The 23186-nt window shown below is 38.1% G+C and overlaps 2 long non-coding RNA genes across 2 annotated transcripts; one reads left to right on the plus strand and one right to left on the minus strand.

Annotated features, from left to right (window-relative positions):
* Positions 1–17475: 17475 nt before the first annotated feature.
* LOC142174733 (uncharacterized) lies at positions 17476–18933 on the minus strand. The gene is made up of 3 exons (XR_012703779.1): positions 18804–18933; positions 18594–18656; positions 17476–17670 (listed from the first exon to the last, which is right to left on the minus strand). It is a non-coding gene; the product is annotated as an uncharacterized LOC142174733 (long non-coding RNA).
* Positions 18934–19942: 1009 nt separating this feature from the next.
* On the plus strand, positions 19943–22886 carry LOC107811413 (uncharacterized). The gene is made up of 5 exons (XR_001653905.2): positions 19943–20056; positions 21071–21313; positions 21411–21503; positions 21684–21930; positions 22744–22886. It is a non-coding gene; the product is annotated as an uncharacterized LOC107811413 (long non-coding RNA).
* The last annotated feature ends 300 nt before the right edge of the window (positions 22887–23186 follow it).

The following is a 23186-nucleotide window of genomic DNA, read 5'->3' on the forward strand; positions in this document are numbered from 1 at the left end:
TAACAGCAAGCGGAGACTGTCGCCATACCCCCTGGAATCCAAAAGGGGTGTAACATGCCAAGCTGGGGAAGGAGGGTGAGCAGCAGTGTATAATCCGAGTCCCCTCTTAAGTAGCGGTGCATAATCCAAGTATCTCCCCGAGACGGAGGAAATCAGTCCCCTGCTTTATTGCCCCGAGTTAACGGAGACAACAACAACAATAACAATAACAACAGCAACAACAACAACAACAACAACAACGACAACAACAACATCACCGCAACACAACCTCGTCCAAGCAAAGTAGGATCGAGTATTGGGCCGTGGAACACATGACGTAAGATCTCGAGACCGTGGGCCTCAAACATGATGAGACGACAATGACTAAAAATGTCAAGAAAGGAGGAAATGATAGGTATCAAAGGAAGCTTGGGTGAAAAACTGATCACAAGAAGCCCCATTTATAGGGGGAGGGCAAAAGTAACTGACGACGCCATTATCACTCTCAAAAAGTGTAACATCAGGAACAATCAATGCATTTGTGGGAGCTGAATCGACGACAATAATATGACCCCGAAGAACAAAGAGTCACGACGCATCGGATGATCCAGAAGAAGCGAAAGGGTGAAATGCCTCGGCACTTGTAAAAGGGGGGTTGTACCATCAGCATGATATCATCGCGGGAGCCCGCAAAGTGGAGTGTAAAAACCATTTCTTATCTCTTCCCTCTAAGAAACGCGGAGACTATCTATACGCGATAAAATCGGAAGACCGATTTTTTATTGACAAAATTGCTTCAGTAGGCCACCTCGGAGGCTCGGGACCTCGATCTGGTCATTTCCCTCAAGATTTGTCAATACTCAGCCAAGGATAACATTGGCCTAAACCCCGACGAACACGGGAAGCTTCCAAAGAATGCATCCGGGGTCGATTAAGTCTATCTAAATGGCTCAACATCGATCTACGGAGACGTCATAAAGCTAGTTAGCCGTCCCATCCCATTTTTATTTTTCCCTCAACATATCTTGTACTAAGTCTGGGCTCCCCCCTCTTAAAAAGGGGAGTCATTGACACTCTATAAGGTCAGATCTCCAACTATTCTCCACCATATCAATAATCTCTCTCTCTCTCTCTCTCTCTTTCTCTCTTTCCCTCTAACTTGCTCGTTCTTGCTAGCTCGAGGCCACTTTAGCCTCTACTACTTTCTCACTTGTTCTTCACTTCTTGCTTGGTATTGGCCATAAAGAGCCTTATTTAATCACATCTAAACTATTATCCCATTCCCGGCTACCCCCGATAGCTCGAGATCGAGCCCGGGTATCGACCTCGAGGTCCTCCATCGACCAATCCAAAGCCAGGGTGATGATAGGCTATAATTACGTATCTTAGTCGATTATTAAACTCTAATTTACTGCACTTTAGTTGAGTTTGCGCTTTAATCGCTAGTGTTTTGCACTAATTGTGTATTTTATGCCTTGTAGGAGTGATTCCGAGCTATATAGATGTTATGTAATGAATTTAAGTGGTTTGGAGCTTTGAAGTCTGAGTAATAGATCAAGGAATTACGCCGGGATCACGTTCGAGGATCAACGGATGATAAAACAACAAAACGAAAACTCGAAGAGGCATATTGCGCACTGTCTAGTAAAATAGACATAACTGTTTACTCAGAACTCCATTTGGGATCAGTAATATAAAGTTGGAAGGATAACTCAAAGGGCTACAACTTTCATGTTTTACATTTTTCCAAATTCCAAACGGAACAGGGTGAAACACTGCGGTTTTGTCGCGACCGCGGCAGAACCGCGGCAGAGGGCAGTCGCAGACAACTGAAGAATCTGAGAGGGTGTTTGGCCGCGGTTTGACCGCGACCGCGGTAAAACCGCGGCAGGATGCGTAAATTTCAGGGACCAAAGTGAAAAACACGGGATTTTAAGCCCTAAACCTTATATTAAACCAAGGAAGTCGACCAAGAAAAGGATTGGACATATTTTTGACATAGGTTTGACCTAAGGAGGCAGAGACACAATAGGAGCAAGGCTTGGGGATTCTTCTAAAGTTTTTTCTTTCCTCTTCCTATTTTTCGTTGTTGGTTATGACTTTTAGTATTGTAGTTTTGCATACTATTACGAATAGCTAATTTGTTATCTAGAGTTTTGATAGAACCTTTTGTAGGATAAATTCTTGTTATGTTTTTATATAATTGAGCCGTAGTATAATCTCTATTTGTTCAACTACGTTCTTATTGTAGTTAATTGAAAAGCTCTCAATTAGCTGTGCCTATTTAGTATGCATAACTCGGGAGAGAGTGCATATTTAGGTAATTGTTGAATAACACCACTCCCAGAGTATATGAGGGATCAATAACCGAGGGTTTAAAGGCGGGATTAGGGATAACGAAGCCTTGGGTGCGATCTGAAGTGAGCTGTATCAAAAGCCAGCTAGCGTAGCTCGGGAGAGTGCGTCTAGTAAATTTTCGTGATTACTCGGGAGAGATTTACGGTAATAAGAGTGCTCATGATCGGTAGAGAATACTTAGGCGAAATTATAGAAGACATAGCGAGAAGGATTCCGACAATTGGGGAAATCATAACTCTAGACCTCCTTAATCTTGTCTCTAACTCTTAGTATCTTTAGTTGTTAATTTATTATTTTAATTTGTTAATCAATTAGTTAAACACAAGAATCTAAATATCTATAAGTTAGGAACTGTTCAAGCTTGTCTTCTTGGTGATAGTGAACAGCTGTAGCTAAGCCTTAGTTCTCTGTGGGATCGACTCCGGACTTGTAAACCGGGTTATATTTGCAACGACCGCATTGTCCTTTTTATAAGGCATAGTTGGGCGTGATCAAATTTTGGCGCCGTTGCCGGGGAACTAACGGTGTAGCTGTAGGTGTACATATTGCTAGGTTTCAAGTTTGAACTTTTATTTTTATTTTTTGTATTTGATATTTTTCATTTTTTGTTTTACTTGTTGATTTAAAAATAATAAAAAAAACATGGCATCATGGAATAATGAAAGTTTTGATGTTGGTAATTCTACTTTTAATCCTCCTTATGCATATTGTGATGAAAACCACCCTTGGCAAAATTATCAAAATATTCCCAAGAGCGAGTTTTGTGCACCAACTCTGTCTTATGTGTGGAATGTGTGTGATGTGTGTGGTGGTCAAGATGGTCACTTTCGTGGTTGTGCTTATATTTCTTGTCTTCCCCCAACCCCTTATTATGATGATTTTACGTTTTCTTGTGAGGATAACAGGAACAAAGAACCTAGGGAAGCTGACCTAAAGAAGATCGAAGATATGTTAAAGTGCATTATAGAACAACAAAGTAAAATACAGCTGCAGGTAGAAAGGCAAGATGAAACTATTCACAACTTAGAGGCTCAAGTGAGTCAATTAGTTGAAGCTTTTAATGCTCAATATGTTAATATTATGGATAGTAGCCAAGAGGTTTGCATTAGAGATGGAAATTGAGGTGCCAATGGAGGGGTCCAAAGTAGAAACCCAACACTCTAACCATCTAGAATTTGAGGATGTCGATGTTGAAGAATTAATACTAGAGTCAACCAGGGACGTTGAAGATACAAATTTAGTTGACTCTAGTGTTTTGGGTGTTGAGGAGGTCGAAAATCTTGAAGTTCATGTATTGGAGCGTGGTGGACCTCATTCCAAACACTTCTCTACATTATGTTCAGACGGTGAAATGGGAATGGATCTTTACGAGCATAAAAAGGAGTCCAAGGAAGAGGTAGATGGGCCTTATATTTAAAAATTCTCAAGGCCATCTAGGCAAGGTGACACTCCTCGATTGAGAGCCAAAAAGTGTATAAGACTCTATCTAATTTTTGGCTCGCAAGAATTTGTACCGCCCCAAGAGCATAATCATAAGCTTGACGCAAAACTTGGGGTGCGATTCATAAGTTCGAAGTGGAGGAAGAAAGTGATTCACGTCGTGCCGCGACGTTAAACCAAGCACTTGTTGGGAGGCAACCCAGCTTTACTGCTTTCTTTTATTTTTTGTATTAATTTTTTTTTAATTGTATTATTTTTGTAGTGTCAATTTTTTATTTCCTAGGAGCATGACAAGCAAAGGTATTGGAAGGATGTAACAACAAACCAAATGGTTAGAACTAAGTGTGAGGTACCCGCACAAAGGACCAAGCTTGGGAGAAGTCTGAGTACCCCATGAGCTGTTAATGCTTCGGCCTTTGGCCTACCAGGGAGTTTCTTTTACCCTTTTTATTAGTTATGGTGTGCATTGGGGACAATGCACAATTTTAAGTGTGGGGTGAGGAGATTGTCTGGGGGACTTTCTATGCTATTTTAGTTGTGTTAGTTTAATTGAACAATTTTTTTTAATAGAAAAGATTGGACTTTTCCCGACGATGGATCTATTAGACAATTTTCTTGAGGGATTTAAGTCTAAAAAAAAGTACAAAAAGATTTTCTTTTGTTAGGTAGTGTAATAATTACCCCTTGGTTTTTCTTTAAATCACGGTTCTTTTCCAAGGGTTTTATTTGAACCGGGTGTAGTTAGTTTTTTTTTGGGAGTAGGAGCCATTGTGTTGTGCTTTGAAGTGAAGCAATATCTCTTGACTTTGTTATGCCTTGAGAATAGCGAGTACTTTAGTTGTGATGCTTAGGCTCGGTTTTTGACTCTTGTAGAAGTACCTTAAATTGTATGATCTTAACTTTGCTTAACTGCTTTGACTAGAGTGTCTTGATAATCCAATCTTGAGTGAGTCATGTGCCATGTGTATGTAAGGATTTGTTATATTCTGTGCATTGCATTTGATGCCTAGAACTTGCCCCGTGTGTTTGCAAAGCGAAATAGTAGTTTTATTCAGTCTAGGAAGTGATATAGGCATTTCTTTGTTGAGCCAGATATGTATACTTTACCCGCCTAATTGTTATGTATCGTAGTTAACCCCTTTGAGCCTATAATCTTATTTCTTTGGCAACCACATTACAAGCCTTATCCATTTGTTTGAATTAACCATCTATTTGAACCATTGTAACCTCTCATGAGCACTTGAATTGTTTATGAACTTTGTAAAAGTTAAAGTGTGGGGTGGTTGGTTTGGCTTTTGAGTGGAACTAATGAAATAAGGATAAAGAGTGCATTGATTTGAAAAGCAAGAGCCACTTGAATTGAAAAGAAAAGAATGAAAAAAAAATAATATAGTTGTATTGTTGTGAAAAAAATATATTCTTTGATAGTGGTGACTCTTGATATAATTGTGCTTTAATTATTTGGGAGTTGATGTATATTGATGTGAAGGTGGAGTTTGGCTTGACATAAGTATGGGGTTTGAATGTTAAAGTATATGTATTAAAGTGCTAAGGGAGTTGTAGTCACTCTTATATCTAAATGTATCCTACCTGTCCCGTAGCCTACATTACAACCAAATAAAGTCCTAATTGATCCTAGATTGAATGAGCTCCATTAGTAGAGTAGTACACTACGGGCAAGCTTATGGTGCATCTTTCGTGGCATATGAATGTTATTTCTGAGAGTGAGTGAATTCTTTCTATCTTGAGTTCCTAAGTGTTCTTAAATTTTATTGTGTGGAACTACTCTCTTTTGTTGTGTGATGGCACTTGATTCATGAAGGAAAGGTAATGTCAGTGACCTTTATGTTAGAGTAAGTAGGTTAATTATGAATAATGCGTGGTACTTATGAGTCAAATCTTGAGGTGAAGATGTTACGCTTTTGTGCTTAGTCTATTTTAAATACTCTTGGTGTGATGAGTTAGGAGAATTGTTTAAAAAGGTCGTGTCTATAAAAAAAAGTGTAGTTTGATTGCTCGAGGACGAGCAATGGTTTAAGTGTGGGGTGTTGATGATAGGCTATAATTACGTATTTTAGTCGATTATTACACTCTAATTTACTGCACTTTAGTTGAGTTTGCGCTTTAATCGCTAGTGTTTTGCACTAATTGTGTGTTTTATGCCTTGTAGGTGTTATTCCTAGCTATATAGATATTATGTAATGAATTTAAGTGGTTTGGAGCTTTGAAGTCTGAGTAATAGCTCAAGGAATTAAGCCGGGATCGCGTTCGGGGATCAACGGATGATAAAATAACAAAACGAAAACTCAAAGAGGCATATTGCGCATTGTCTAGTAAAATAGACATAACTTTTTACTCGGAACTCCATTTGGGCTCAATAATATATGGTTGGAAAGATACTTAAAGGGCTAAAACTTTCATGTTTTATATTTTTGCAAATTCCAAACGGAACAGGGGCGAAAAACCGCGTTTTTGTCGCGACCGCGGCAGAACCGCGGCAGAGGGCAGTCGCGGAAAACTGAAGAATCTGAGAGGGTGTTTGGCCGCGGTTTGACCGCGACCGCGGTGGAACCGCGGCAGGATGCGTAAATTTCAGGGACCAAAGTGCAAAACACGGGATTTTAAGCCCTAAACCTTATATTAAACCAAGGAAGCCGACCAAGAAAAGGATTGGACATATTTTTGACATAGGTTTGACCTAAGGAGGCAAAGACACAATAGGAGCAAGGCTTGGGAATTCTTCTACAAGTTTTTTCTTTCCTCTTCCTATTTTTCGTTGTTGGTTATGACTTTTAGTATTGTAGTTTTACATACTATTATGAATAGCTAATTTGTTATCTAGAGTTTTGATAGAACCTTTTGTAGGATAAATTCTTGTTATGTTTTTATATAATTGAGCCGTAGTATAATCTCTATTTGTTCAACTACGTTCTTATTGTAGTTAATTGAAGAGCTCTCAATTAGCTGTGCCTATTTAGTATGCATAACTCGGGAGAGAGTGCATATTTAGGTAATTGTTGAACAACACCACTCCCAGAGTATATGAGGGATCAATAACCGAGGGTTTAAAGGCGGGATTAGGGATAACGAAGCCTTGGGTGCGATCTAAAGTGAGCTGTATCAAAAGCCAGCTAGCGTAGCTCGGGAGAGTGCGTCTAGTAAATTGTCGTGATTACTCGGGAGAGATTTACGGTAATAAGAGTGCTCATGATCAGTAGAGAATACTTAGGCGAAATTATAGAAGACATAGCGGGAAGGATTCCGACAATTGGGGAAATCATAACTCTAGACCTCCTTAATCTTGTCTCTAACTCTTAGTATCTTTAGTTGTTAGTTTATTATTTTAATTTGTTAATCAATTAGTTAAACACAAGAATCTAAATATCTATAAGTTAGGAACTGTTCAAGCTTGTCTTCTTGGTGATAGTGAACAGTTGTAGCTAAGCCTTAGTTCTCTGTGAGATTCGACTTCGGACTTGTAAACCGGGTTATAGTTGCAACGACCACATTGTCCATTTTATAAGGCATAGTTGGGCGTGATCACAGGGCAGCAGGCCCCTCGGTTTGATTACTGCCACGTTTTAGATTGTATTTTATCATTAAACTTTATATCCTTAGCATCATCTGCTCTAACAACTAGCATAAAAATAGATCACGTATTTTTAGAATCCCATTTACAAATTTAATTATTGTTACTATTTTCACGGTAAACAATGTCTGCAATTAATAAGTAAGAGATAAGATAAGTAAAGCATGTGAAGAAGCCTATAAATGATGAACATAACAAGTTAAGGTAACACAATTAATGAATAAATTAAGTTTACATAGCTAAAATCGGTAAATTTCAATATTTAGCCTGTGCACACCCTCGTCACCTTGCGTACACTGCTTTCACACATCACAATTATCATAAACAACACCAATTCTAAGGGGAAATTTTCCCACACAGGGTTAGGTATGACACTTACCTCGAAATACGCTAACTCAATCCACTACTAGGCCTTTCCCTCAATTATCCAATTCCAAACGGCTCGAATCTAGCCAAAACAACTTCATACCATACATATAAACTATGAGAAACAATTTCGAGTAATAAAATTTTGATCTTTGCAAATAAATAAAAAGTCAACTCAAAAAGTCAACTTGGGCCTGTGCCTCAGAATCCGACCAAAATTATAAAGTTCGAACACTCATTCGATAACGAGTCCAACCATACAAGAATTACTCAAATACGACCTCAAATCGCCTATCAAATCCCCAATTTAAGCCTAAGAAATTTCACAAATATTTTCCCAAATTTCCAACTCAAGACACTAATTAAATGATGAAAACAACAATAGATTCGTGTAATTTAACCAAATCCGAGTTAGGATTTCTTACCCCAATATTTTCCTTGAAAATCTCCCAAAAAATCGCCACAAATCGAGCTCTATAGGTCCAAAAATAGATTATGAAATCAAAACCCCGACTTAGGTCTTTTTCTGCCCAGAGAATTCACATCTGCGAACCCACAACGGTATATGCGGCTCTGCACCTACGGCTCCGCACCATCGAAACTTCCATCGCAGGTGCGGTTTCCAGTTAGCCCACCAAACTCCGCTTCTGCGGACCAAAATGCACATATGCGCTCTCGCTTCTACGGAAGGGGCTTCGCTTCTGCGACCCCAAGCTTGGCTAACCTTTTCGCTTCTGTGCATCCTCAGTCGCCCCTGCGATTCCGATTATGCGGAACTCTAACCACATCTGTGGTCCTAGATGGGTAGGCCACAATTCACTTCTACGATCAACCTCTCACCTTTTCGAGTCCGTACCTACGACCAATAGTGCGCAGGTGCGATTACCCCAAACACAACTCAGCTTCAGCAATGAGATTAAGTCCAAATTGTTTCGGATTCGATTCGAATCACACTCGGGGCCCTCCGACCCCGTTCGAACATACTAACAAGTGTCAAAACACATAACAGACCTACTCAAGGCCAATAATCATATCAAACAACATCAATTCTACAAATTACAACCCAATTCAAGCCTATGGAAACTATGAACTTCCGAATTCCAAAACTAATGCCGATTATACAAAAACAACTCTGATTGACTTTAAATTTTACACAAAAGTCATAAATGACATGACAAACCCATTCCAACTTCTAAAATTAGAATTCAACCCCATTATCATTAAAGTCAACTCCCGATCGAACTTTCCGAATCTTCCAAACATCTACTTTCTAACTTTCACCATCTCATACCGAAACGATACGGACCTCCAAATCAACATTCGGGCACGCTCCTAAGTCCAGACTTACTATATGGAGTTATTAAAACCGTCAAAACTCTATTCCGTAGTCGTCTTATACAAAAGTCAAACTACAGTCAACTCTTTCAACTTAAAGCTCCAACTTAGGGACTATATGTCCCATTTCACTCCGAAACTCACCCGAAACAAAAACCAAACACCCTAGGCAAGTCACATAAGCATAATAAAATATAGAGGAAGTAGTAAATAGGGGATTAAGTCTAAAATACTCAAAACGACCAGCCGGATCTGCAATGAACCAGATAGAAGAACCAGTTCCAAGTGTCTGTCTTTTATTCTAGTTTCATTGTTGTAAGACTTTGAGTTGTACCTTTCAGCTTTCTATAGAAGCATTTGTACTAGGTACTTTGAGTTGCATTGTTCAAGTTAGATTTAACTAGAAGTTGTCGAACAACCTGATGCTGGTTGCCGTAAAAAGTTAGAGGTAATCCTTAGGTTTACAAGGGTTTTGTAAATGCTGATTTTGGCTCAGTGATTAGTGGAGTGTTGGGAAATATTCTACTGGAAAGTAGGTTGTGGTTTATTCACCTTTTGAGCCGGGTATTTTTCACATAAAAATAGTTGTGTTCTTTAGTTCTACATTTACTGTCACGACCCATTTTCTGAACAAGCCGAGACCGGCACTCGATCACTAAACATGACCGAGCGAACCATCTCTGCTTATCAACCCTATTATAACTCCAAAATTTCTATGCAACAAAGCAATACTCTAAACAAATACTTTTGATTAATTCAAATATTTAAATAAATCAACTCCAAAGATTTATTCGTAGTAACTACTGAATTACTGCTAAGTTATTATAAAATAACATCTGAATCTCAACCCAATGACTATGTCTATGAAGCCTCTACTGATAAACTGACGCACTGCTCAGGACATGAGATTTCCTGGCCAGTTCTCTAAATAAACAAAGAAATAGCTAAATGAAAATGACTCTAAGAATACTCCACGAACAAAAGCGGAGCTCACCAATATCACTGGAAGGGAAGGAAGTCCTAACTCGTAGCCTGCTCGCCTGCAAATCCGGTTCCTACGTTGTACCGCAGACCAACGTAGGTTCCCAAAAGAGAACGTCAGTACCATCCACTGTACTCAGTGAGTCTCAACAACAGGGGGAGAAACTTTAATAACATATACCTTACGAGCAAAGGTTCTAAATGCATGTAAAACATAAAGCTTATAAGAATAATTCTAAAATAATTGCATAATAGCAATTCATGAATATTCTAAAAGAAATTCTTTTTTTTCTCTTTCTTTAAAAAAAATACTTCACTTTATACTTTGGGAGTTCCAACTATCCTGACTTAATTTTGTCTCAGTCACCGTGTGATCGGCACGGGTTCGATCCCAACCTGATCGAATAGGCCCAATCCACGAGGTGCCACTCGCTTCATGGTTCTCAGCGCTCATGTATCATACCTTAGCATGGCTAAGTAAATTCTCAGCAACGAGACCCTCGGCTCGTATGCTCCCTACTTTGGCACAAGTAGTTTCAGGAAGTCAACGCCTTGGTCAGGACCCTCGGCCTGGACGATGACCCCTTCTCAGAATAAAGGATACTCCCCAAAAATCTTTTCTTTCTAAAACTTCTTCTTGTGACTTTTCAAGTCTAAATCTTTTCTTTATAGAACATTATGTACATGCTCATATTGGTGTCCTTAAATGTAAAGCATGACATAAGAATGAAATAAACATATAAAAATATTTCCAAAGATTCTTTCTTCTTCATAATGTTCAACATGAAAATAGCATATAAGAACAACACAAAAATCTGAAAATTTAAGCACATATAGCATAATAGATCATCTAAACTTTTGCTAGAACCATACTAAATTAATGGGTACTCACTCGCTCTAATTACATAAAGATAAACTCTTTTAAGCAATTCATCAAACACCTTGTATGCGTGCTTTTGTGAGTTAAACCACTTTAGTAAAGGGTTATATCAACTCACCTCAAAACTCCTTGAGCCAATAGGTAGACCCCAGTCCAATTTATACCCGTCAAACAATCGATTCTACAACAACAAGTGCATTTTAATCAATTTTAAAGTACTACACCTAATTATGAAATTTATTGATGATATAGAGGAAGAAGAGAATTAACTATTCAATTCTTACCTATTACTACTTTAGAATAATTGACAATGGAGAATTTTATATACCTGAGTTCAAGAATAAGTGGTTTGTAAAGAACCCTAGGTTTTCCGTTGAGTACGTGACTTATTCGCTGCTTCTGTTTCTTACTTCCGTGTGTGCTTGCTTTCCTCTGTAAAATTGTTTCTTAAGCTTTTGTGTTTGTTTTGACTTTCATCAAGGCTTTATGCCTTTGGTTTGTTTTGGTCGTGAGGCAGAGGAGTGATATATGGGCTTTAAGCCCAAATTCTTAAAAGCTTAGTTTGTTTCCCCCTTTTTTTTATAACTCACTTTTAATGATTAATAATATAAAAAAAATGTTAATATTTTCCTTAATTGTATGTCCAATTATTTATAAATAGAAAAGTAATTCAAAATCAATCACAAGAATTTAAATATGTAATAGAAGTATAATTTAAGATTATAAAAAATTAAATTCTATATCTAGGGTGTCTTGAAACTTTTTATAAATTTGAGGAGTGTTACAATCTTCCCTCCTTAAAAACATTCGTCCTCGAATGTTACTAGGGCCTTTTTCTTAAGCTAACAATTATTCTGTAAGTCATGAACCTCTTAAGTTTTCTTGGCACTACTCACTTTTCCAAGGGGCTCAAAATTTTGGCAACTCCCTAAATTTTCAAAAATTTCGGCAGAGTTTCCCTTGTAAATTGGACTATCCAAAAATATCCCTGTCACAAATACCTCAACTACACCAACAACAACCAAATATACTATAACAGGCCATTCATAGGCACCATACACAGCTCAAAAATTAATTACTCATACTCCGGAAAGGTGGTACTACAATAACTAACAAGAATCTAAAGCACAACACTTTAGCAAAAGTAAATCACTTTAATGAATTAAATATACTCTGACATAAACTAATTCACTAAGACAACTAAATATAATCTAGGAAGGACATAGGTTCACATACCTTTTTCCTCAAATAAATATGGATATTTCTTTCTCATATCTTTCTCGACCTCCCATGTAGCCTCTTTTGAATCATGATTACTCCACAAAACTTTTACCGATGCTAAATCTTTTGTTCTCAACTTTCTTACTTGCCTATCGAGAATTTCTATAGGTACCTCTTCATAAGTCAAGCCTTCTTTAATTTCTATAGTATCAGCAGGTATTATATGCGACTCATCATGAATGTACTTTCTAAGCATAGACACATGAAAGACATGATGAACAGAGGACAACTCAACGGGTAGCGCTAGCTTATAAGCCACATTTCCTTTCTTTTCTAGAATTTCATAAGGTCCGATAAATCTAGGGCTAAGTTTCCCTTTCTTACCAAACCTCATAACTCCTTTCATCGATGAAACTTTCAGAAACACCTTATCACCAACCATGAACTCTAAATCACGATGCCTCTTGTCAGAATAAGATTTTTGACGACTCTGAGCCGCTTTAGGTCTTTCTCTAATTAGCTGAACTTTTTCCAAGGCCTCACAAACGAACTCTGGACCAATCAACGACACCTCTGCTGGTTCAAACCAACCCACTGGAGACCTACATCTCCGCCCATACAACGCCTCATAGGGAGCCATACCAATGCTGGCCTGATAGCTGTTATTGTAAGCAAATTCTATAAGTGGCAAGTGATCATCCCAATTACCTCCAAAATCTATAACACACACACGCAGCATATCTTCGAGAATCTGAATGGTTCTTTCTGCCTGGCCATCGGTCTGTGGATGAAAAGCGGTGCTTAAATTGACCATGGTACCTAATCTTTTCTGAAATGCCTGCCAAAAATGCGCCGTAAACTGAGGGCCTCTGTCAGATATGATTGAAATTGGATTACCATGCAGTCGGACTATTTCTTTGATGTACAATTGCGCATACTGCTCTGCGGAGTCTGTCGTCTTTACTGGTAGAAAATGTGCGGACTTTGTCAGTCGATCTACAATAACCCAAATTGAATCATGTTTACGGTATGTGCGAGGTAGACCTACTACGAAATCCATATTAATCATCTCCCACTTCCAATGTGGTATCTCTATGTCTTGAGCCAGGCCACCAAGCCTCTGATGCTCGGCTTTGACTTGCTGGCAATTTAAACATTTATCCACGTGATCTGCTACTTGTTTCTTCATGCCTTTCCACCAATACAACTCTTTCAAATCTAGATACATTTTGGTAGCACCTGGGTAGATAGAGTACCTCGAACTGTGAACTTCCTCCATTATGGCCTTCCTAATACCATCTATATCAGGCACACGTAACCGATCATTCAACTTCAAAACTCCGTCGCTTCCTAAAGTGAAAGCAGTGATTTCTTTGCTTCTGACTCCTTCTTTTAATTTCACTAAGTATGGATCTTCGTCTTGCTTAGCCTTAACATGCGCAACAAGGGAAGATTGCGCTAAGGCATAAGCAGTTATATCTCCTTCTTCGGTCTCATCCAATCTAATTCTATCATTTGCTAGTTTTTGAATTTCTCGACCCAAAGATCGCCTTTGTACTGCAAGATGGGCCAAGACACCCATTGACTTCCTACTAAGTGCATCTGCTACCATATTAGCTTTTCCCGGGTGATAAAGGATATTGATGTCATAATCTTTCAATAGCTCAAGCCACCTTCTCTGCCTCAAATTTAGTTCTTTTTGCTTGAAAATGTACTGGAGGCTTTTGTGATCTGTAAACACTTCAGAATGCTCACCATAAAGGTAGTGTCGCCATATTTGTAATGCAAACACCATTGCTGCAAGCTCCAAGTCGTGTGTGGGGTAGTTCTTTTCATGATTCTTTAACTGCCTGGAAGCATAAGCAATAACTTTTCCATTTTGCATAAGAACACAACCAAGTCCCACTCTGGAGGCATCACAATACACTGTGAACCCACCCGAACCTGTCAGCAAGGTTAACACAGGTGCAGTGGTCAATCTCTTCTTTAACTCTTGAAAACTCTGCTCACAAGCGTCTGACCATTGGAACTTAACTGCTTTCTGAGTCAACTTAGTTAATGGAGCTGCAAGTGAGGAAAACCCCTCCACAAACCTTCTATAGTAGCCAGTTAACCCCAAGAAACTCCTGATTTCGGTTGGCGTTGTCAGCCTAGGCCAGTTCTTGACTGCTTCTGTCTTCTAAGGGTCTACTTTTATTCCTTCACTAGATACCACGTGGCCTAAGAACGCCACTGACTGCAACCAGAACTCACATTTTGAAAACTTGGCATAAAGTTCATTCTCCTTCAAGGTCTGCAAGGCTATTCTGAGGTGTTCTGCATGATCTTCCTTGCTCTTAGAGTACACCAAAATATCATCTATAAACACAATAATAAAGGTATCCAAGAATGGCTTGAAAACTCTATTCATGAGGTCCATGAATGCAGTTGGAGCATTTGTCAACCCGAAGGACATCACTAGAAATTCATAGTGCCCGTAGCGAGTTCTAAAGGTTGTTTTAGATATATCCTCTTTTCTAATTCTCAACTGATGGTACCCCGACCTCAAATCTATTTTTGAAAAGTACTTTACACCATGAAGTTGATCAAATAAATCATCAATTCTTGGCAGTGGGTACTTGTTTTTAATGGTAACTTTATTCAACTACCGATAGTCGACACACATTCTGAGAGACCCATCTTTCTTCTTTACAAACAGGACCGGGGAACCCCACGGTGAAACACTCGGTCTGATGAAACCCTTGTCAAGAAGGTCTTTCAACTATTCTCCCAACTCATTAAGTTCTGATGGAGCCATCCTATAAGGAGGTATAGATATGGGCTGAGTGCCTGGCATGAGATCAATGCCGAAGTGTATGATTCTTTCGGGAGGAAGTCCGGGAAGGTCATCTGGGAAAACTTCTGAAAATTCTCTAACAATTGGCACTGACTGAAGAGCTGGTGGTTCTGATTCTGGATTAATAATGTGAGCCAAGTAGGCGAGACACCCCTTACCGATCATTCGTTGTGCCTAAAGGTAAAAAGTAAACTTACCTACAAGCGATGCTGAACTACCCTTCCACTCTAAGACTTTTTCATTTGGAAATTGGAACCTGACTATCTTAGCATGACAATCTAACATGGCATAGCAGGAAGACAACCAATCCATACCCATGATCACATCAAAATCCACCATTTCTAACTCTATGAGATCGGCTTTGGTGTTGCGACCTTGGACTGAAACTATACAACCTCTATAGACTCTGGTGACTTTCACTGACTCGCCACCTGGAGTAGATACTAGGAATAGCTCACTAAGTTGTTCAGGTTCTAGTCCGAGGTTAATTGCAAATTATGGAATCACATATGAAAATGTTGAACCTGGATCCATTATGGCATAAGCATTATGTGAGCAGACTAAAAGTATACCTGTAATAACTTCTGCAGATGCCTCTGCACTCTGACGATCAAGTGTAGCAAACAAACGAGGTTGTCCCCCCCTGAGTAACTCGGTCTGCACCTCTGCCTGCTCCATGCCCGATCTGATTATGAGAACCACGAGCCTGAGGTGGTGCAACTGCAGTAGCTGAGAAACTAGAAGGACGAGTTGGTCCACCACTGAGATTACGTCGCACCTTTGGGCAGTTGGCCTTTATATGACCAATGTCTCCACAATGGTAGCAACCATGAAACCCGAGCTTGCACTGACCTGAATGTTGCCGCTTACATGTTCCACAAAGACTTTGCTGGTGTGAATGTTGCTCAGCATGATTCTGGCTATGTGAGGATGATGTCCTAAAATTCTGTTTCTGGCGAGACTGATTTCCATTACTCGGAGTACGTCTGAAGGAAGGCCCACCACCTGACTGATGACTGAACTGAGCTGGTGCTAATGACTCCTTATTAGAGGAATCCCTTCCATCTCCACTGGATGTACCATTAAACCTGCCCGTTGTACGGGCTTTCTTGTTAAGCTCTTTTTCTTCTCTCCTTAGTTGTATGTCTTTCTCTAAATGCTTGGCAAATCCCACAACAGAGGAGAAGGCTTTCATCCCTACTGCTGCAGCTGATGTCGTATCCTTAATGTGGTAAGCTAAACTGCCCACAAACCTGCGAATCTTTGCTTTTTCAGTCTTAACCATGTGAGGAGCATGCTTAGCTAACCTTACGAATTCCATGTAGTACTCTTGCACACTTTTATTCCCTTGCTTGAGCTGTTCGAACTCTGTAGCCTTAGCTTCCCTATCCTCTTCTGGGATAAAGTTAGCCATGAAGGCCTCTTCAAATTCTTCCCAAGTAGGCGGACCATCATCTTCATCTCTTTCCTTTTCCCACATCTCAAACCAAGCGCCGACCACATCTCTAAGTTGGTAAGCAGCTAGCTCTACAGCTTCATCATCAAATGCTTTCATCACTCGGAGGGCTTTCTTGACACCCTCCAGCCACAACATCAGATCTTCATCAACTATAGAACCATGGAACACTGGAGGACTCAACTTCAAAATTCATTCACTCTTGAGGACTCAGAATTGCTCTGTCTATTTGATTGAGGTGGAATCTCATCTCTTCTCTCGTTCTGGTTGGCCATAAAGGCTTTAAATATCTCCATAGCACTGTTGACAGCATTAAACATCTGACCCACCTCGGGAGATATAGTTGCTTGAGCCGGGGCTGCTGTTGGGGGCAGTACTGGATCCTGAGGTACTGGATCATCATGCTCCACCCCTTCTTCTTGTTCAACCCGGGGTACTTGGACTCCCTTTGAGGATTTTCCCCTCCTTTTCTGAGTCGAAGCCTTCTTAGTTCTACCTTGAGCCACAATAGTAGCGATGGTTTCTTGAGAAGCATCCTGAGTGTCGGTGTCAGAGTTGCGAGTACGAGCCATTTCTGCGAGTTTTGGAGAAACGGATAAATTAGATAATTTCTTAGAGGTAGACTCTATTGCACGATCTAAAGTATGAAAAAAGAGACTTTTCCTAAATGTTTGTAGCCTCATGTTGGGAAATATTCTACTGGAAAGTAGGTTGTGGTTTATTCACCTTTTGAGCCGGGTATTTTTCACATAAAAATAGTTGTGTTCTTTAGTTCTACATTTACTGTCACGACCCATTTTCTGAACAAGCCGAGACCGGCACTCGATCACTAAACATGACCGAGCGAACCATCTCTGCTTATCAACCCTATTATAACTCCAAAATTTCTATGCAACAAAGCAATACTCTAAACAAATACTTTTGATTAATTCAAATATTTAAATAAATCAACTCCAAAGATTTATTCGTAGTAACTACTGAATTACTGCTAAGTTATTATAAAATAACATCTGAATCTCAACCCAATGACTATGTCTATGAAGCCTCTACTGATAAACTGACACACTGCTCAGGACATGAGATTTCCTGTCCAGTTCTCTAAATAAACAAAGAAATAGCTAAATGAAAATGACTCTAAAAATACTCCACGAACAAAATCGGAGCTCACCAATATCACTGGAAGGGAAGGAAGTCCTAACTCGTAGCCTGTTCGCCTGCAAATCCGGTTCCTACGTTGTACCGCAGACCAACGTAGGTTCCCAAAGAGAACGTCAGTACCATCCACTGTACTCAGTGAGTCTCAACAACAGGGGGAGAAACTTTAATAACATATACCTTACGAGCAAAGATTCTAAATGCATGTAAAACATAAAGCTTATAAGAATAATTCTAAAATAATTGCATAATAGCAATTCATGAATATTCTAAAAGAAATTCTTTTTTTTCTCTTTCTTTAAAAAAAATACTTCACTTTATACTTTGGGAGTTCCAACTATCCTGACTTAATTTTGTCTCAGTCACCGTGTGATCGGCACGGGTCCGATCCCAACCTGATCGAATAGGCCCAATCCACGAGGTGCCACTCGCTTCATGGTTCTCAGCGCTCATGTATCATACCTTAGCATGGCTAAGTAAATTCTCAGCAACGAGACCCTCGGCTCGTATGCTCCCTACTTTGGCACAAGTAGTTTCAGGAAGTCAACGCCTTGGTCAGGACCCTCGGCCTGGACAATGACCCCTTCTCAGAATAAAGGATACTCCCCAAAAATCTTTTCTTTCTAAAACTTCTTCTTGTGACTTTTCAAGTCTAAATCTTTTCTTTATAGAACATTAGGTACATGCTCATATTGGTGTCCTTATATGTAAAGCATGACATAAGAATGAAATAAACATATAAAAATATTTCCAAAGATTCTTTCTTCTTCATAATTTTCAACATGAAAATAGCATATAAGAACAACACAAAAATCTAAAAATTTAAGCACATATAGCATAATAGATCATCTAAACTTTTGCTAGAACCATACTAAATTAATGGGTACTCACTCGCTCTAATTACATAAAGATAAACTCTTTTAAGTAATTCATCAAACACCTTGTATGCGTGCTTTTGTGAGTTAAACCACTTTAGTAAAGGGTTATATCAACTCACCTCAAAACTCCTTGAGCCAATAGGTAGACCCCAGTCCAATTTATACCCGTCAAACAATCGATTCTACAACAACAAGTGCATTTTAATCAATTTTAAAGTACTACACCTAATTATGAAATTTATTGATGATATAGAGGAAGAAGAGAATTAACTATTCAATTCTTACCTATTACTACTTTAGAATAATTGACAATGGAGAATTTTATATACCTGAGTTCAAGAATAAGTGGTTTGTAAAGAACCCTAGGTTTTCCGTTGACTGCGTGACTTATTCGCTGCTTCTGTTTCTTACTTCCGTGCGTGCGTGCTTTCCTCTGTAAAATTGTTTCTTAAGCTTTTGTGTTTGTTTTGACTTTCATCAAGGCTTTATGCCTTTGGTTTGTTTTGGTCGTGAGGCAGAGGAGTGATATATGGGCTTTAAGCCCAAATTCTTAAAAGCTTAGCTTGTTTCCCCCTTTTTTTTATACTCACTTTTAATGATTAATAATATAAAAAAAAATGTTAATATTTTCCTTAATTGTATGTCCAATTATTTATAAATAGAAAAGTAATTCAAAATCAATCACAAGAATTTAAATATGTAATAGAAGTATAATTTAAGATTATAAAAAATTAAATTCTATATCTAGGGTGTCTTGAAACTTTTTATAAATTTGAGGAGTGTTACATTTACTATTCCGCAACTGTAGTATAAGGAACATGTAGAAGAACCAAGTCCTTCTATAATTTATGCATGCGAAAAATTGGATACCAGAAATCGTCCCCTTCTTGTGTGGTATTGAAGTATAAAACATCACTGAGTACATAGGGTCCGTTGTACTCATACTACACTTTTTACATAATTTTATAGATCCAGGTGTTGGACCGAGCTACCAGTAGTTGAGGCTTGTTGCTTAGCTATCTTTTGAGAGACGAGGTAGAGTTGCATCTCGGCCATAGTCTTGGCATTTTTTTCTATTTGTATTGTTGTCTTTCATTCTGATAGTATTGTTATTTTGTACTTCAGACTTGTATTTTGGTTTTAGAGCTCTTGACTTCGTATTTATCACTTCTTGGGGATTTATTATGTAACTGCGCTAATATTGTGTTGATGACTTTAGACTTATATTATTTTTGTCATTTCTATTATTATGATTTGTTATTATTATGTTCGGCTTGTCGATCAAGTGTGTTAGGCGCTATCACGAAAGTGAGAAGAGGGTGTACGATCACAACAGTCCTGATTGTACAAAATGCACTGTGATTTGTACTTTACATTTGGGCACATCTTATTGGTAGATTAACACGTGTACTACATCTCTACTTTTCCAAACCACGTGTACTTCTATTTGATACTATAAAACTCTTTACAAAATTGTCAATCTCTTCAGATTTCACTCTTCTAATATCCTCTCTTTCTCTGCCCTATACAATTCTCATCCTGCTTTGGTACTGTAAGAGTTCGAGGTGGCATCTTTGTTTGGGTAAGTTATTTAATTCTTCTGGGCTCCTCTAGATTTATCTATATGTTTGAGTTTTCTCCCCCTTCTCTTTACAGAAATCATAAATCTTTTTTCTTCTTAATTTTGCATTTTGCTAATCATGTTTGTTAAGTTGGTAAGTTTTCTCCCCTGGTATTTTCTTTCTTGCACCATGTACTTGATTTCACTTCTGTATTTTCTTAATTTGAAGTTTTATCCATTTTTTCGATGTTGGTTTCTCTATATTTTTGAATAATTTCTAGCTAGATTTTCTACAAGCATGTCTGAATTTGATATGCAGGTTTGGAAAGAAATACCCAGTTGCACATTTTTTGTTTCTAATTTTGGTGTTCTTATTCTGGTTGAGCAAAATGGGGGTTTTAATGTGAAAATATTGTTATGAAATAGGTGCTCAAGAACAAACCAAATTATCCAATGCATTTAGGATGTTAAGAACTACCAATACAGGATAGAGTGTGAAAATACTTTCTTTTGGCAATAACAAAGAAACATTATTACTGGATCCATTAGCATGCAACAGCTTTTGGACTATCACTATTTGTTATTTCTATTTGTTCGTCATAAATAACTCCATTCATTCTTTCAGAGTGAGATCCCTCGCCGTGTGAATGTTGTTTAATGCACATGCCTTTTTTTCCTCTACTGAGGTCCGAGATTTATGCTTAGTAACATAGTTATATGCCAATATTACCAAAAGAATATCATTCAGATGATATAGCCGGTAGTTTGTCGTATTGGATCTTTCCTACGAATTTTATGCTTAAATGTTTGTTATTTGTAGTACTTTTCGTCCCTTTAGTTCAAACTCATTTTCAGAATTTGCTGGCACTAAATTAAATGTGAGTATTCGCAGTTTGTACAATAAATCAATAGTTTTTACAATTAAGTTTGTTTGTAGAAGTTAGAGTCGTCTAATGCGTTTGCCATTCTTAAGATCCTTATATTTCCAAAGCACCTAAACTCTATAAAACTTAATGATTACGCACTTTTTTGCAGGTATGAGGAAAAGCTTATTGGATTACTTAAAATGTCGAACCCGACATAGGACATCTATCCCTTGATAGGAGAAAATTCTCAGAAGAGTCAGTGGTGAAGATTTGTTATCCAAATTGGCGTTGTTGTTTATTTTCAATGTTACTGAACCTTAGGCGACTGAAGTGACTATCTTTCTTCCTGATGCTAAAGCTGAAGTTAGAAAATCAAAGTTGTCAACTCAGGTTTTATATTGGCCTATAGGAGGTATATTACTTTATTAGCTCATCTTTCTCTTTTTTTATAGTTTGCTCAAGGATAGTTTAATCTTATTTTTTCCTGTATATACTGATTCATATTGCAGCATACTCCATTATTGGTTAATCTATGTAATGAATTTGTGCAATATATTTACGCAAAGTCTCATCTATGCGACTGTGAAAGCTTTAAATCGAAGGTATGTACACTTCTGTTATCACGTCTGTGGTAGCATTTTTATTTATCCAGCTAAACTCTTTTATGTTATGATAAACTTTTCTCTGTCTGTATGTCGCTGATAACATACCATTACATTCTAAATGCCGAAAAAAGATACTTCTTTAATTTTCTGGTTGTAATTTTAGCTATTGGTTTTTAGCAAATTCTAAATGGAGAAGTAGGGCTAAAATTAGTAGCATGCAAGGGATGGAAGTTTGGCCATCACTACCACTTTAAAAGGATACTACAAACTACTGGACAAGATACCTAGGTTGAGCTCGGATGGTAACTCAGTGGTGAGGTGGGATGGTGGGAAAGCTTCTGGCTAGAATATGCTTTGTTTGGAGTTTGTTTCGTATGAATAGTGCAACGCCATCTTCAGAGTCCAAGAGTACCCCTATAATGTGGTAAGCGTCTGTCCCTATTGAACAGAATCTCGCATTGACGTATTTTTGTACTTCATATTGTAAAATGTCCCACTACCAATGGAAGATTAATTAGTTAATCTCCTTACAAGTCTTTCCTATATCCTTTTATAAACAACTTCTCTGTGATATCATATTTTTTCAAACAAAGAACCCCCTCCCCTCCCCCCCCCCCCCAAAAAAAAAAAAAAGGAAGAAGAAAAAGAGAGGGGAGAGAGAAAGAAGATTCAGATTCACTTACTCATGAAACAGGTCTAGCATTGAAAGAACTAAAGTGAGGTGCCATAGTTTAGATATAATACATATTTGGAAACTCACATTTTAATTTAATTTCTGATGTGTGAACAAGAAGAAATGATGGTTATCTATCATCTTAGTTGTCCAACTTTTTTTTTTTTTAAAAATAGATATAGTAATTATTCTAAAATCTTCATAGATGTTGCATTAGAAAATCTTCATGATGCTGCAGGGGAACAGAAAGAGAGACATTTACTTGGTATTTTATCACTTTTGCATAACATAGATACATACGAAGTATGAAAAAAAATGTCAGTATTTCAATTTGTCTAATATGCATTGAAAGTCTTGAGTTTTTGCAAGACTCAAAGTTTGTGTAAAGATACTGAATGATTTTACATTCCTCTATTAGGTGTTACATTAATTCCATGGAGTTGAACCATTTCTCCCTTTCTTGTGGTATTAGTTACTGTTTTTAGCTTTGTTGTAGATATCTGCTCAATTGAAAAATAAAGTGTGCAATGTATGAAGCTTATTGCATTTTAATAAATTTTGCAGGAAAACCTTAATTGTCATCTTTCTTTCAAAATACTATTTGAGACATTGCATTGGGAATTTTCAGGTGGAACAACCATCATGCTTGCAAGCATGAGCAGAGAATAAGATAGTGGTGCTCACTAAAAGCCGAGTGTTGACAGGTATTGAGCTAACAATGGGCTTAAGCTCCTTTTGTTGCCTTGATTTTGAAACACGTAAATAATTTTTATTTGTCAGTAAACAGAAGATGTTAAGTTCTGCTAGAATTTGGAGAAAGTTGTGTAGCACGAACTTGAAAACTTAAACCCAGTGAGCATCCTTTTGGTGGCCAACATGTGGATTCATCTGCCCGAGGAGGGGCTATGACAGCTGTCTTATCTCGAGCATTTTGATTGTATGGTAGTAAATGTAGATGGTGTCCACAATGACAAGTCTATGATGCTTCCATTTATAAGCGCATTCAA

The sequence above is a fragment of the Nicotiana tabacum genome, chromosome 3 (genome assembly GCF_000715075.1).
Source record: "Nicotiana tabacum cultivar K326 chromosome 3, ASM71507v2, whole genome shotgun sequence".
NCBI lineage: Eukaryota > Viridiplantae > Streptophyta > Magnoliopsida > Solanales > Solanaceae > Nicotiana > Nicotiana tabacum.